General features: G+C 38.8%; 1 protein-coding gene across 1 annotated transcript in view; it reads left to right on the top strand.

Annotated features, from left to right (window-relative positions):
- axo (axotactin) overlaps positions 1 to 17363 on the top strand; it is a 564741-nt gene that overhangs the window by 401680 nt on the left and 145698 nt on the right. The window lies entirely within an intron of this gene.

The raw sequence follows: 17363 nt of genomic DNA on the forward strand, positions 1-17363 counted from the left end.
CATATGGTGGGCAGGAGCAGCAGTGCGTAGCACACGCTTCTTGATTAGACCAAGGTTCGAGCCCGTGACCACCAAATATGGAGGATGCGGAAAGGTCAGAGAATGAGCACCGCATATCCCCGGAGCAATATGGCCTTAGTTGCTAATGCTCCTAAAAACCAAATAACAACAATCCAGCAGATCCATATCCTTCCTAAAATGGGGCTTCGAGACCTGCATCTTGAGGTATATGCAGCGTAACCATTGCTATATACAATGGGATAATCATTTCCTTATTGCTGCTTTCAAAATTTCTATATATCATTGACAAAATCCCATGACCTGTCACAGCAGCCTGTGTGCACTTTTCAGAAAATTCTCTTCATATCTCACTGCACAATCCCCTCCCCCCCAGGTTTTTTTCATTCTCCTTGAATGTAATACCAAACAGCTGATATGTTATTCTGAGATTACTGTTACCCATAAGGCCTTAGTTGCTAAACCTCAAATCCCACTTTTCATCCCATCCATTTCTTGCATCTGCGTCCTTTGTTACTGCGTCTTAGCATCCAATCAAATTTGTCAGACAAGTTAACTGCATAAAAAATCCATGCTATGCCTGCCATATAACCATAATATTTCTGTTTAGATGGTCCTACATTAAATAATTAAATAAATCTTTTTGCCAAGTATATACATACAAACAGCTAAGTATATATACAAAGGCAAAGTTCTATTCATGACTAGGGGATTTACAGAGTGAAGAAATAACTGGAAAGGAGGAAGCTTACATAAAGTTATCCAGTATTCTCACCGTCAGGTGTTAATAGGGTTAGTAAACAGTAAATTAGTATAGAGTTAATTTTTTTTTTTTTTATGGAAATCCCAAACACAAAGGTATTAGAACCTATAGTACTTAGTACCATGCACGGGTTGGAGGTTGAGATGATTGCCGACCGGGCTAGCCAGGTGGGTAAAGTGCCTGCCTGGCAACCCAAAGGTCGCGGGTTCGAATCCCGCCTAGGGCTTGGATCAAAGTACTGCAAAAACCTTTGGAGGTGCATTATGGCCACAGAAGTCAATGCGCCAACAACTACCAGAAAAAAAAAAAAAAAAAAAAAAAAAGTTGAGATGATTAAAAAAGATATTTGTTGACATTAGACATGAACTTCTGGAAGACTACTGTACAAATTGGAGCAGTATGGCATTAAGGGCAAGTTTCTACAATGGATAAAAGGAGGTTGAGTGGGAGAAGACAGAGTGGTAATCAATGGACACTGCTCTTTGTGGACTAATGTAATTAGTGGTATCCCCCCGGGGTAGGATGTTGGGCCCATTGTTGTTTTGTATATTTATCAGTGATATTCATGAAGGTATATCAAGCTTAATGTCAAATTTGCAGCTGATACAAAAGTTGGCAGGGTTGTTAATAACAGTTTTTTTTTTTTTTTGTAGTTGTTGACACACAGGCTTCTGTGGCCATAATGCACCTCCCAAGGTTTTTGCAGTACTTTCATCCAAGCCCGAGGCGGGAATCGAACCCGCAACCTTTGGGTTGCCAGGCAGGCACTTTACCCACCTGGCTAGCCCGGTCGGCATTAATAACAGTAATGACAGTATGCTGCTGCAACAGGATCTGGAAAAGTTGGGCAAATGGTCTGAGAAGTAGCAACTGAAGTTTAACATTGACAAATGCAAATTACTGCATATGGGTTGCAGTTACCCCAGAGAAATGTATCAACTGGGTGGTGTTACACTCAGGGTAGTGGAGAATGAACGAGTCCTGGGCGTAATTGTTCAGACAGATATGAAGTTTTTCTGAGCAGTGCAGACAGGCCAGGGGGTCTTGTCAATGATAGACAGGAATTTTGCTAACAGGGATAAGGATGTGATTATCCCCTTGTATAAGGCAATGGTCAGGCCACACCTTGAGTACTGTATACCTGTCTGGAAGCCTCATTTTAAGAAGGATGTAGAGTTGCTAGAACGAGTACAAAGAAGGGCAACAAGACTGTTGAGGGGAACAAAGAGGTGTTCTTATGAAGAAAGGCTTAAGTTCTGCAAATTGCAGCATCTGAAGACTAGGAACCTGCGAAGTGATCTGATTGAGGTGTATAAGGCCCTGAATGGATTGAGCAGGCACAATGCTGATGGGATTCTTCCTCATTACAAAACCAATAAATTGTTCCAAATTAAAAATGATCACAAGCTGTGGCCATCAAGCCTCAGAGGAAATAGGAAGGGAGAAGTTGTACTTTCTAGATTGCGGATTGGGTATACCCACCTAACTCACTGTTACCTACTTACACGGAACGATCCTTCACTATGCAGCAACTGCCAAACTCAACTCACAATAAAACATCTTATTCTTGATTTCCCGTTATACTTAAGAGAATGACAAACAGCTTTCTCTTCACCTCTATGTTCCTCTAATCAACTTACTTTACAGAAAATTCTCGGAGACCGACCAGATATAAATTATCTCTTTACCTTCCTGAGAACAATAAACAAATTCCATCTAATCTAAATCCACCTGTTTATCAAGCCTGTACCAAATAATATTGTAATAGGTGCATTATGGCCTTAGTAGCCCTTGCCCCAATAAATCAAACCAACGACAACAATATCCTGAAAGAGGCCTCTGAGGTCGGGAAAACTCATATCTAGGAAATAAACTCATACACCGACCATTGAACAAAATTTACTGTGACTAAAATTTTTACAAATAGTATAAAAACAAATTATTTACAATAAACTAATAATTGTATATTGCGGAATACTAAAAACTAATAAAAGATCGTTTACCATAAAATAAGCTAAAATATAAAATTAAAAGCGCTAAAAAACCTGGAGCTTTCGAGAGCGTCAGCTCTCTTCTTCAACAGTAATATGACTTTCTGCAACATCTCCTTAAATAGCAGGTTCACGGTACCTCCACACATGGTATTTCTCCACGTGGTTCAATCGGCACACGGTCAAAACCGGAAGCGGAAATGTCTCGGGTACGTGGCAAATAAAATCGTTCATCCGAACTTAATACAATTGTTTCAAAAATAGGATGAATACGCATGCCTCTATCTCTATTCATGGTATTCTTACTGGATGAACCAATCCATAAACCCTCAAGCCATTTACGCTCCCAGTATCCGTGTGCACGATCCAAAATAATAGCATCCTCTGGGGAGATTTGATGCTGCTAGAGATTTCGTATACGGTCAAAGACCGTATACCAAAAGATCTCAGTAGCGGAGTTATTTATAGAATAGATTGCCCAGATTGTGGGGAGTGTTATGTGGGGGGAAACAAAATGACGGCTTAGAGATCATCTGGGGGAACATTTAAATGCCATAAGAACCGCTGATTACAGTAAGTCTGCCGTGGCCGAACATTTTTGGGAGAAGCAGCATCAAATCTCCCCGGAGGACGCTATTATTTTGGATCGTGCACACGGATACTGGGAGCGTAAATGGCTTGAGGGTTTATGGATTGGTTCATCCAGTAAGAATACCATGAATAGAGATAGAGGCATGCGTATTCATCCTATTTTTGAAACAATTGTATTAAGTTCGGATGAACGATTTTATTTGCCACGTACCCGAGACATTTCCGCTTCCGGTTTTGACCATGTGCTGATTGAACCACGTGGAGAAATACCACTTGTGGAGGTACCGTGAACCTGCTATTTAAGGAGATGTTGTAGAAAGTCATATTACTGTTGAAGAAGAGAGCTGATGCTCTCGAAAGCTCCAGGTTTTTTAGCGCTTTTAATTTTATATTTTAGCTTATTTTATGGTAAACGATCTTTTATTACAGTTTTTAGTATTCCGCAATATACAATTATTAGTTTATTGTAAATAATTTGTTTTTATACTATTTGTAAAAATTTTAGTTACAGTAAATTTTGTTCAATGGTCGGTGTATGAGTTTATTTCCTAGATACAACGACAACAACATTGCCTCTCTAGATTGCTGGTTTAGGAAACAGCTAAACTGCTGCCATGTGAGCGACCAAACCATAACTTTCAGTTGGCATTTAGGAATTTAAAATCCTCCATTTCAGTACATTTTGATTCACTGGCCTGCTCAACCTATCTATACGATTGTTCATTATAGTCACCACAATCATTAGGCCTATAACTCTCCTATCACCTTTTTTGTTTTCCCAGTGCTTATGTCACACAAAACTGATTCAGTTTTGCAATTGTCACCAATGCTGTTTGTGTGTACTGCCTTAGATTCTGTGCTTCCTAACTAAGAAGATGACTCCTCTCCCCTTCTGTCCTGTCCTGTCTGTCACATTATACCCCCATATTCAAATTCAACATTCATTATATCTGGGTAGTTCCATGTCTAAATATCCCAACAGTGTCTGCATTTTAAAATTTTTTGCATTTGTGCATATGCACCTGTTTTTACTCTTAGACATTAATAGTGCAAGAATTACTTACACATCTGCCTGCAGCTGCTATTAATCTATTAGTCTGTGAACTCTCCTCCAAGCCAGCAATTTTTTGACCCATCTAACATTGCCCCTCTCACATGGCAACATGCAATACTCTAATCAAGCACTCAAGGAATTTTGAGTGCTGGTTTTTTTTTTTTTTTTTTTTTTATGAGAACCCCAAGCACGAGAGGTATTATAACCTATAGTACTTAGTACCGTGCTTGGGTTGGAGGTTGAGAAGACGAAAGAAGATATTTGTTGATATTGGACTTGAACTTCTGTAGATTGTAATTTTCAGGAAATATGTATGAAGGAAGGTTGTTCCAGAAAACGGCAGTTGAATGAATAAATGAGGAAGATGAAAAGTTGGTTCTGTGGGTTTGAAGATGGACAGTAAATGGATGTTGGCTGGTGGCGGCACGTGTTCGGACTGTTTTGAAAGAGAGAGAGCGGGAATTATAGAAGCCAATTCAGAAGAACAGTGCCCATGGAAGTATCTGTAGAAGAGGCATGCAGCAGAAACAGTGCGTCTATGAGACAGCGAGTGGAGAGACTCTGTTAGAGATGAATCATTAATTAACCTAACTGCCCTCTTCTGAATGGAATCAAGAAGCCTGAGAGAGGTTTTGGGGGCACCACCCCAGATGTGGGAACAATATTCCATGGCAGGGCGGATTTGCGATTTATACAGAGTGAGCAGCTGTTTGGGAGAAAAGTAACGCCGAGAGCGAAAGAGAAAACCAAGTTTTTTAGATGCAGAGGAAGCAATATTTGTAATGTGCTTGTGCCAAGAGAGATTAGAAGTCAGGGTAATCCCCAAAAGAGATATATCATTTTGCCTAGAAATCGGAATGTCACTAAAGATAAGCATAGGAGCAGAAGAATCCTTTTTGCGAGATATAAGACAAGATTGAGTTTTAGAAGGGTTGAAATCAACTAAGTTGTCTTTGCCCCACTGGAGAATTACCTGAAGATCGGCATTTAAGGAATTGGCAGCAGATTTTCGAGAACTTGAAGCTGATTGAGCTGGACAAGGTTTCTCAAAATGGAAAGTTGAATGCAATGTGCTATCATCGGCAAAACTATGGATAGGATTTCCAGTCAATGGAAGAAGGTCATTGATATACAAGAGGAAAAGAGTGGGGGAAAGAACTGAACCTTGGGGGACACCGGCATTAGTGGAGAAGTTAGAAGACAGAGAGCCATCTACCATCACCCTCAGTGAGCGATCAGAGAGAAAACTGGATAACCAATTACTAAAAACAGTTGGCAAACCATAAGATGGAAGCTTGTTTAGAAGACCTTTATGCCAAACACGATCAAAAGCCTTTGAGATGTCAAGAGCAACTACTTGTGTTTCACCGAACCTTTCCATTGAATTAGTCCATAAATGGGTAACATAAGCCAGAATATCACCAGTGGATCGACACTGACGGAATCCATACTGGCGATCGTTGATCAGACGGAAGGTTTCTAGGTAGTTTAAGAGTTGGCGGTTAATTGATTTCTCCATTACTTTAGAAAGAGTAGAAGTAATTGCAATGGGACGATAATTGGATGGGAGGGATTTGTCACCCTTTTTAGGAACTGGCTGGATATGAGCAAATTTCCAAGCAGAAGGAAAAACACCTTTGGAATAAGAAAGTGAAAAAAGGCGGCAAAGAATAGGAGTAAGTTCAGGAGCACAGGTTTTGAGAACAAGTGGAGAAATACCATCAGGACCTGGAGCTTTCTTAGCATCAAGATTCATCAAAATCCTTCTGATATCCTTTTGACGGAAGACCACAGGAGGCATTGAATGGAGCGTGTTAGGAATGGTGGGAGGTGTTTTACCAAGATCATTAATACATGAGCTCAAAGAAAAATGGGATGCTAGCAGGTCAGCTTTATCCTTGGCTGAAGTGACAACAGAACCATCTGGTTTGGACAGAGGTGGGAGCAGAGATGGGCAAAAGTTGCGGCCAATAGCTTTGGCAAGAGACCAGAATGCTCGGCTACCATTAGGGCAAGAAGCAAGTTTTCTACTCTTAGCCTGTTCAAACTGTAGTTTGGACTGATTAATAACTGCTTTACAATTGTTACGAGCTTTGGTGTAGGCAGAAAATGAAACTGAAGAATTAGAAACAAGCCAATTACGATATGCAACGTTCTTCTCTTGGACAGCCTTAGCACATTTATTGGAAAACCAAGGTTTAGATAAAGGACGAGATTTTAAAGTGGAGTGTGGGATAAAGGATTCCATTCCTGCAAGAATAATTTCACTGACACGATCTGAGCAAACGTTGACATCAGAAGTTTTGAAACAGTAATCAGACCAAGGAAAAGAAGAAAAGAAGTCTCGCAGGTCATCCCATTTTGCATTCTTGTAATGCCAAACAATACGAGGTTGGGAATAGCCATGAGATAAAGGTTCCATTGGAGAAGAGGCAATCACCAAGTTGTGATCTGAAGTGCCTAAAGGGCCTCTCACTTCAACCTTGTACTTAGAAGGGTTGTTTGTGAGAAAAAGATCAAGCGTATTGGCTGTATGATTAGGATTGTCTGGTATTCTTGTAGGTAAATGAACAATCTGTGCTAGGTCATTAGTAATTGCAAAAGCCTCAGCATCTCGACCTGCTGGGTCAGTGTGACTAGAAAACTGAAGCCAGCTGGAGTTGTGAACGTTAAAATCACCAAGGAAAATTACCTCACTGTTAGGAAAGTTGGACTGGAGAAAGTCAAGTTGCAAAGAGAGGAAGTCAAAGAGCTCCAAGTGATTAGTGGAGTTGGGAGAACGGTAGAGACAACAGATGAATTTTACACAATGAGGTAGAGAGATTTTAAGCCAGAGAAGATCAAAGAGAGGAGATTCCAAATTGCCAAGTCTCTGACAGGGAATATCAGAATGGACATATGCACAAATACCTCCTTTGAGGCGAAAGGAATCATACAGCAAATAATTTGGACATCTGAGATGAGCAGTAGTTGAATCAACTGATAACTGAGATTCAGTCAGAAAAAGTACATGGGGTTTGGAAGACTGCAAGTGGAAATGGACATCGTTGAGATTAGAATTGAGACCACGTATATTTGTGAAATGAATTAGGAAGTCCTTGGGAGGTTTAGATCTTTTCGCAGATAAGCTTGCTCTATTATTTTGACAATTCATGGTGTATTCAATAGTAAGAAAAAGTGGGTGGGACATGCTGTATGAAGTAATGAAATTTTTGGATATGGCGTACATGTGGTAAGAATATACCCAGATCCTTGACATAACGTAGCCTCGACAATGCTCCCCGCATACACACTACTCGGACTCCCTCCAGTCACTATCTGGCAGAGTAGAGGTAGCAAGATTATACACTAGCTGATCCGGAAGCTTCCTAGAGAGTTACCAATAGGTTCAGTCCGGTGAACTAACTAGCGGCCGGCCTGCGAACACCGTTTTTTAGAGCTGTACCCTCGAAATGTAAGGAATATTGGATCTCGCCACGACATTCATCATAACCTCAAAAATCATCAATCATACTGCATGATGGAAGAGATAGGGAAGGGTTGCCCGGAACTTAGCTCTAGAGACTAAACATGGGTTCCACCACTTCAAGCCTCCAATAAGCAAAGTGGTGGTATTTCACCGGTTGATGAGAGTCATCTACCACCTAGTACTGCCTGGTAACATAGAGGGGCGGCATTCCTCCATGTGGTGTGGGCGCCACACCTCGACCCCTGCTTACGTTGGTTCACACCTGGGTTGTCACCCACCATGTACTTGTGCATGAAGGTTATACCCAGGATTACTAACAGTCCCACCATCGTGAAGGTGCAAGCAGAGGATTTGGCTGTCATAGACCGTCCGGACTTCGCCGAAATTGGGTCCACTTTGACTTGAGTGTCACCCGAATATCAGTTACATCAGCGTTTTAGACTCCCAGGTAGCAAGAACAGCTTGTCTGGCATATCTGAGAGAATGTCTGTGACAACCTCAAGGACCATAGAGTACTGATACAGAAGTGAACTTTTTATCTGATAAAAATTTAAATATATTTAAGGAGGATGAAAACTTGGATGGATTAAAATTAGAATAATGTGTACTTATATAACTTACAGCAAGTTCTTGTATGTGGATGTGCATGGATTGTTTTTTTTTTTTTTTTTTTCCATACTTAATAATTGATTGTATGTATACTATAACCAAAAATATTCAGACAAACATAGGTATTTGCAGAATTGTGTTTTAATTCAAACTATTAATGATTGTATGGCTACCTTTAGCCTGAGTGACCACTTGAACCGTTCTAAGTATATTTTCTACGAACTTCTAGTTGGTGTTGGCCAGAATCACCTCTGTTCGAAAGCAGTTGCACGGGTCAGTCCAACTTTGAGAGTGATATTTATAAGTTGGACTCAGTTTTTTCCGCCAGCTTTATATGTCACTCACTGTATGACTTGCTATGTTGATACTGACAAGGCTTATTTCTATAGTACTGTTAATGTAGGCCCTGGGTACTGTTCTAAAACATTGAGTAGGTCATGGACTTTGTGGTTCTAGGCATTGCCATCAACAGGTAAAGTCCAGACCATTCTGAAAGATAACCATACCATCTGACTGCTGGAACCAAACTCCATGGTTGATAGGCACACTCAGATAAAATGTGCTGTCCAGGTAGTCTCACCCAGATATTCATTGGAACAAAACATTATGTAGCAGGATTTGCTACTCCATTGCACCTTCTACACTGCTCTAGAGTACAGATGTTAAAAAAACTTCACTCCAAATGCTGCTTTGTACTGGTGGCTGCAATATTAGGTTACAGACTTGTAATGTACTTTTGCACAGGCAGACCATTGAAATATACATTTGTATGTCTGAGTTGACATCCATGCTTGAGGCAAAGTACTCAGTATTAGCAGAGGAAGTGTCTTATAATAAATGTGAACTAATAGTATTTTAGATTAATAAAAAATTATTATTTTCTGTGCATAATAGGTATATTGTGGGCTAAGGTATATTGTGGGCCAACACGAGAACGACGAGAACACCACATCAATCAGCATTCTTGTGGGCTAACTGAGAAGACTTAAATTAGTTTTCCTAGTTGTTCCCCTCAAGCTTTCATAATAATGGCAATTGTAGAGTAGTTCTCTATACTACAATAAACAGAGGTTTTCTCATTCGAGAGATATTTTATTCATAGTACAACGATTATTTGTACTATCACTAAGCCTTGTATAAAAAAAAAAAAAGATACAGGGAGACAGAATTAGCCAACTCCCCTCTGTCTCTATAGAATTCTCTATTTTACATATTGTTTCCTTCAAACTCCAGACAATGTTATGGATAACCTTAAGTTCCAAGGTTAAAATGACAATAAAAAGATTGGAAACCTAAAATACTGAATCTTACCTCTCCAGATGTAAGTTCCATTATTTTAAGTTTGTTTTCACTCTTTTTATTGTCATCTAATGATACTTTAACAGTATTGAATATTTATTATTGAACTTTTGTTGCATATTCTTAATGATAGTCTTTACATTCCATATTTCTTTTAACTTTTCACTAATGAGGTTGACTGGGCTGTCAATAGAAACATCTGGTTTATTCTTTTTGCCATTGTACTTTTCTATGTAATTCAAATTTATAATTAATTAAATTAATTCTAATTAAATATGTTTTATTGTAGTTATATATAGTTATATGTTAAAAATGTTACTTAGTGCTTTTCTCAAAGTAACATATTGTAATATTACTTTTATTTCTCCATTCATCAGCTGTAAAGTAATATTCATTGATATTACCTGCTTTTCTTTTTATTTCATTAACCAGTTGATTAATTTTTTTTTCCTGCCACTACACAGTTAGGTGTGGATTTAACTGTATTTTACCTAATTTTTCTGGATATTATTTTCTAAAATACTAAATAATGCTTAATAAGTTTCAAGCATATAAAACATTTTAGCATTAATAATGGATGGACTTAATTTGTTTTCTATACTGGCCTAAAGGACCAAATTCTGCAGTAGGAATAAAGTTTTCCTGTAAAAGCATTAGTCTTTGAAATGCAGTATTGCTGCCTTATATTGCACAATAAATAAATAAAGCATATCTTGTTCAAGAACTGTTATTACCTTTTTTCATACATTAATTATTTAATTACTTTCAGATCAGTGTTCCAAAAACACAGGGACAAAACTACTTAATTTAAAATCTTTCATCTTGTGTTTAAAAAAAAACATAGGGATGAACCTGCTTCACTCTGTTTACTGCAGATCCATGCGACTTCATATGTCAAGTATTCAACAATATTCTGTTAACAGAAAAGTGTGTCAGAGACATAACAACAATGTGCTTTCCATGACTGGAGGCTGGAAAATTGTTTGTTTGATTTGCTGGAGCAAATCTATAATAAAGTAAGCATAATTCATAATAACTGCAGTGTAACACACCAACCGTATAACTGAAACTTTATTAAAATAGAAATAATGTTAGACTGGATCAAATTAAAATGATAAAATAAAATACACTGATTGTAAATAAAAACAGTAAAATAATAAAATATAAAGAATAGCAATTACATTACAGAATAAAAGCGATAAAACAACCACAGCTTTCAGAGGCGACTGCCTCCTTTATCAACAGTAAGACTTAACTTCTCATGGTACATCCTTAAACACCTGCAGGATCATGGCTCGCAGCACATGTTATCATAGGAATATGAGCAGTATGTGCAAGGAAACCAAAAATGGCTTGGGAGCATGCCAGGCAGAACCATTCATCCCATCCAAGAATTATAGTTTCAAAGAAGGGACGAATACAGATTCCACTGTCTCTATTAATGGTGTTTTGCTCAGAAGAGCAAATCTGCAAACTCTCAAGCCATTTTTGGTTCTAATATCCATGTGAACAATTGACTATGACAGCATCGGAAGGTCAAATTTGGTGGTTCTCCTCCCAAAAATGTTCCAACCATAGCAGATTTCTCATAATCTGCAGCCTTTATTCCGTTATTATGCTCCTCCACACGATCTTTGAAATGCCATTTTGCCCCAGCAACATAACACTCCCCACTAGGCATTTAATCTCATATGACCCTACTTCTTTTTTTTTTTTTTATGACCCTACTTGTACCTTCCATGGGTACAGGATCTTTAATCTTGACACAACTGTGTGCAATCTTCGCCTTGGCAGTTGCACACAGCATGTCTACCAAGCACTTAATACTTAAAACTGCTAAGCCCTGATAGTAGGGAATGTATGTGGTGGCAATGGGTGTTTTCTTTCTTTCTTTCTTGTTTTTTTTTTTTTTTTTTTTTTTATAAACCTTAACTTCACTGTTTGCAGATTTGCCTTTAACTCACTATGTGCAGATTTGCATTTTATTATTATTATTAGTTATATGGTGCAAGGAAGCCTGAGGCTTAGCATTAACATTAGTACAGGCATATGATGCAAGAAAGCAAGCTTATGCAGCATCAGTCAAAAAAAAAAAAAAAACTTCCACTTCACCCCTCCGTTCGTTCGAAATACCTGAGCCTTAAATTTATTTAGGCTATCAATGTCCAAAACAAGGGATCGAAGTCTGTTCCACCAACCAACCACTCCACTGGCTAAAGGCAAATTTCCGCACATCCATCCTACATCTGTCTTTCCTCAATTTGAATTTATGCCCTCTCAGGTGATTATTCTGAGCAAGAGGAAGAATCCCATCAGCATTGAGCATACTCATGCCATTCAAGGCTTGAGCATGCACTATCAGATCACCTCGCCGGTGCCTAGTCTCCAGACACAGTAATTTGCAAAACTTAAGCCTTTCTTCATAAGACCAACCCTTTGTTCCATTCACTAATCTTATTGCCTTTCTCTGTACTCATTCCAGCAGCTCTACATCCTTCTTGAAATGAGGCTTCCAGACCTGTATACAGTACTCAAGATGTGGCCTGACCATTGCCTTATACAAGGGAATAATCACCTCCTTATCCCTGCTAGAAAAATTCCTATATATCATTGACAAGACACCATCAGCTACTCTTGCAGCCCATCTGCACTGTCAGAGAACTTCATATCTGCCTGCACAATTACCCCCAGGTCCTTTTCATTCTCTACCACTGTCAGTGTAGTAACACAGAGTTGATACGTTGCTCTGGGGTTGCTGTTTCCCATATGTAGTACTTTACATTTCTCAATGTTAAACTTCATTTGCCACCTCTCAGACCATCTGCTCAACCTTTCCAGATCCTGTTGCATAGCATCAATAGTATCCTTAACAATCCTGCCAACCTTTGTATCGTCTGCAAATTTGGACATTAAGCTTGATATACCATCATCAATATTATTTATAAATACAGAAAACAATAATGGACCCAACACTGAACCCTGAGGGACTCCACTAATAACATTAGTCCACGATGAGCAGTGTCCATTGATTATCATGCTCTGTCTTCTCCCCCTCAACCACCCCTTTATCCATAGCAGCAATTTGCCTCCAATGCCACACTGCTCCAATTTGTGCAGCAGTCTTCCATGTGCAACAGTATCAAAAGCCTTTCTAAAATCCAAGTATATAAAATTAGAGGCCACCGTAGCCTAGTGGTCAGGTGCACGGGTGCATAAGTATACGTGCCTTGAGTGACCGGTGTTCAAGCCTGTGACTACTGAATACGATGTATTCTATCTATCTTGTGAACTCTTGTGTTTCTTGTATTCTATCTATCTTGTGAACTCTTGTGTTTCTTGTATTCTATCTATCTTGTGAACTCTTCTGACCGTTTGGTCATCCCGGAGTATAAATAGAAAATTTATTAATTTATTAATATCAAAGTTATTCCCTGCATCCAGTTCTTTTGTGACTGCATCATAGTATCCAATCAAATTGGTCAGGCAAGACTTCCCCTTAACAAAACCATGCTGTGTCCGAGCTATAACTAAAGTCTTGTCTAGATGATCCTGCAGTGCTTCTTTAACCAGTGCCTCCATTAATTTTCCTGGAATAGAAGTTAAACTCACAGGTCTATAATTACTTGTGTCGGCCTTTGATCCTCCTTTGTGAATTGGGGTCACATTTGCACATCTCCAGTCTATGGGTACCTCCCCTGAGTCCAAGGAAGCTCTCATAATTATGGCTAAGGGTTTGCTTACTTCCTTTGCTGCCTCCTTTAATATAACTGGATAGATCCCATCCATCCCAGGTGCCTTTCTTGTGTTTATCTTCAACAATTTCTCCTCCACTTTACTCTCAGTTATTACAAGATTATCTAGCTTACTGCCAGAGTTGAATACACCTCTGGCATTCCCCTCGCTGAATAACTCCTAATGTGTGAATGTCAATGCAAAATATTCATTTAGTTTGTTAGCTACCTGAGCAGAATCATCAACAGTAGAACCATCAATATTAAGTGGACCAATCTGATTCATTCCCTTCCTTCTAGAGTTTACATAAGTAAAGAACTCTTTGCTGTTTTTCTTTGCATCCCTTGCCAAAGATTTCTCATAATCTGCCTTCCCCTGCCTAACCTCCTTTGTAACTTGGTTACAGATCAACTTATATCTATCATAGGCTTCTGTGTTGCGTGTTAATTAATATGTATCCCATGCATTTTTCTTCTCTGCCATATGCCATACATCCATTTAGGCCTAAACCTTGAACAATATTTCTTAGTTGGTATGTAAAGCCTACTAGTTTGCATGATAAGTTCTTTGAATGCTTCCCATTTTAATTTGCTGTTGGTCCCACTGTATAGAATTTAAATTCTCTCTCAGACCATCGTAGTCACCTTTACGAAAGCAATAAATCTTCCCTTTACCCCTTGTGCTGCACCAGCCAAAAAAAAAATTCCGCAGTTACCCTGAGAGAGAGAGAGAGAGAGAGAGAGAGAGAGAGAGAGAGAGAGAGAGAGAGAGAGAGAGAGAGAAGTAAAAGGAAATCACCAAGAAAGAGAAGAATGATGATATCCAGCTCAGGACTCTGGGTATACCAAACCCATACTCACCAGATGTGAGCCTCTAGGGTTGAGAACGTTTTTGAACGTAACCCTTAGTGGACATCTTTTTTTCGTGAAATGTAACCTACCTACATAAATAAGGAGAATCTTGCAGTCCTGGCTTTGCTGTTCTCTGCTTTTCTTATTTGTGCTACCTTTTTTTCCAGATCAGAGGTGACTGCTTTGACTCTTCATGATGTGTGCTATGATCATATGTTGCTCGTTACACATTGTCAGGCACTCATTCATTCAGTAAATCTATGCACCTGTCAGTCAATCACTTTCTCCCAGTGGTTTTATTTTGTAGTAAGCCCACCTGTCAGATCATTGTATAATCTTTATTGTTACAATGTCTGATGTTAGATTTGACAATCTAGGTCCAAAAGGATACCATTAATAAATGTCACCTTTTCATTTTACACCTAAAATAAAAATGTGCAGATATCTGTACTACATTTCCCACAATAGAAAATGCAAATTCACATCCTGGAAAATTATGACAATGATCCACGTTATCCCACATATATGATGAAAAGGTTTTAAATTTTTTTTATGTATTTAACTTTTACTCCTATATGTGGAATGCTTTCGGCTGCTGGGTGAGTGCATTGTCTAACTTTCGTTACCAGTGGAATCTTCAAATGTATTAAGTTAATCTATACCATATACTTTATAATGAGATAACTCCTAGATTTCTCTGCAGTGTATACTTGGAATCAGTTGATCAGATCAGTCAATATGAATAAAATATACTGATATGGTATGGCTCTAAAATGTATTTGCACAGAAATATCCTGTGAACAAGAACCTATCTCCTCTTTTCTCATAGGTCCTATCATCATCATCATTTGCAGTTTGATAATATCTCCATGAATGTAACCTTTACAGACTGTGAGGTTCCACTGTATAGACAGTTTAAGCTAAGATATATAAAATTCTGCTCTAATTTTCCAAGGAAAATTAAAAGTTTGCCTAATGTATTAATACCTAGATTTGAAAAACACAGCAACAGTTTTAAAACCTTTATGTATATACAACCCAGAGTATAAACCCACATCATATTTTCCAATCCCTTTTTAACAATTCCCTTTGCTGACATTTTGAAAATAATCTGTACCATCTTAATATTTCACAGTCAGATTAAGTGCTTGGGGGATGACAACCAGCATTCACACTTTTTTCACCTTTTATGTGCTAATAATTCATTGGCACTGTTTCAATACCATTGAAATAGCCACTTGATCACAGAACATCCAGACATCGTAGTGCATACTCTTAAAACAGGGTTGATTTAAATGCAAGCAAATTTTTAGCAGTGATACTGCACACAAAATATTAATGCCATGAAGGAAAAAACGTGGTTTTCCAAATGCAAACTTTGAATTGACTTTAGCCTAATATAACAAAGGATGTAAGTCCTGCTATTATTATAAATAAATCTTTATTGTGAAGTAGAGTTACAGCACAATATCCCATCACGGCGACGAGCACCAGGGGTTCACATATAGCAGTTAGGAAAAAGATAAGTACGGCGTACAAATACAAAAGGCTACAAAAATACAGCGAACACATACAAAAGACTACAAAAATACAGCGAACACATACAAAAGGCTACAAAATGCCAATCACAAATGCAAAAGAAATACAAATACAGCATAAAAATGCAGAGCTAGACATAAATACAGAAATAAATACAAGTTGACCATATATCAGGGTTCAAGGGCTTTGATAAAGTTGTGTCTATCCTTCTTGTTACTTGTTACTTATTATGCTGTCGATGTCGGCATCCACACGGTTGAGGGCAGCGAGCATCTGCTTGGGAAGAAATCTCTCAGTGAGTACAAGCCTGTTGTGGTGAGCCACGAGTGCTGGTACCGATCTTAGGCTTGGATGTGGAATCCTCCAAGAGCAAGCGTTCCAAATATTTGGAGATGATATCTGGCCTGTGATGAGTTTGGCTGTGAAGACCAGCCTCTTTTCCACGATCAGGAATTTCATCCTCGGGATGTCGAGTGCTTGTGCCATCATGGTGGTTGTGGTAGCGGGAGGTAGCCGAAGCTTGTTATTGCCATTTCAGTAACCAGTATTCAGCGGTGTACACCCGCTTGAGGTTGGTAGGTGCAGCAGAGGCCCATATTTCTGCATCATAGAGAATGGCGTGGTAGACGGTGGAGGTGATGAACCTTTTAACAGTGACAGGATGTCGGACGTGTAGCAGCTGCTGCGAGATCCACCGTAGACGAGAGAATTTGGTACTGATTTTGTCGATCTGGTTGACAAACGACATCTTTTGGTCAAACAGAAAGCCAAGGTCTGTGTGCGAGGGTACGTTTGGTATTCATACCCCTGCGAGTGAAACGCTGAGTACTGTCGGCATCGATTTAAGGGAGAATATAACCTGAGCAGACTTCACTGGGTTGATTTTTAGATTGAAGTTTGCCAGGTACAATTCTAGATCCTTAATTTGGGAATTGATCCTGTTGCTGAGCTGAACGGGATTGTCGCCAGGGTTAATTTGAGTTAGCAGTTTGAAGTCATCGTCATAGCATAGGAGACCATTCGTTGAGGCAATAATGGGCACGATGATATCTGTGAACAGGACACCGGATAGGACACCCCCCTGATGTACTCCAGCAGTAATGTCGCAGGATAGGGTGCATTGTTGCCGATGGACAAGTATATTAATATACTTGTCCTTCTGACATGTTTCAATAGGTGCCATTACAAGGTTTAAAGTAAGGTCCTTACAAAATGTTGGACTGCATGCTGAAACAGGTGCATTAGAATATATTACTTTAATTCAGGTAAATACAATTTCAAAACAATGACCATTCCTTTGAAATGTCATCATTTTAAATGTTTTACAAAAGTAATTCTTAAACTTAATTTATAAAAAAAAAAATCATTCATTTTTTAAACTGAAATAACATTTGGAAACTATATGAGTTGTGAAAAATAAAATTTAATGGCTGATTGACATTGAAAG

Source organism: Mastigoproctus giganteus, chromosome 4, assembly GCF_048544385.1.
Source record: "Mastigoproctus giganteus isolate SK-2022 chromosome 4, ASM4854438v1, whole genome shotgun sequence".
Classification (NCBI taxonomy): Eukaryota; Metazoa; Arthropoda; class Arachnida; order Uropygi; family Thelyphonidae; genus Mastigoproctus; species Mastigoproctus giganteus.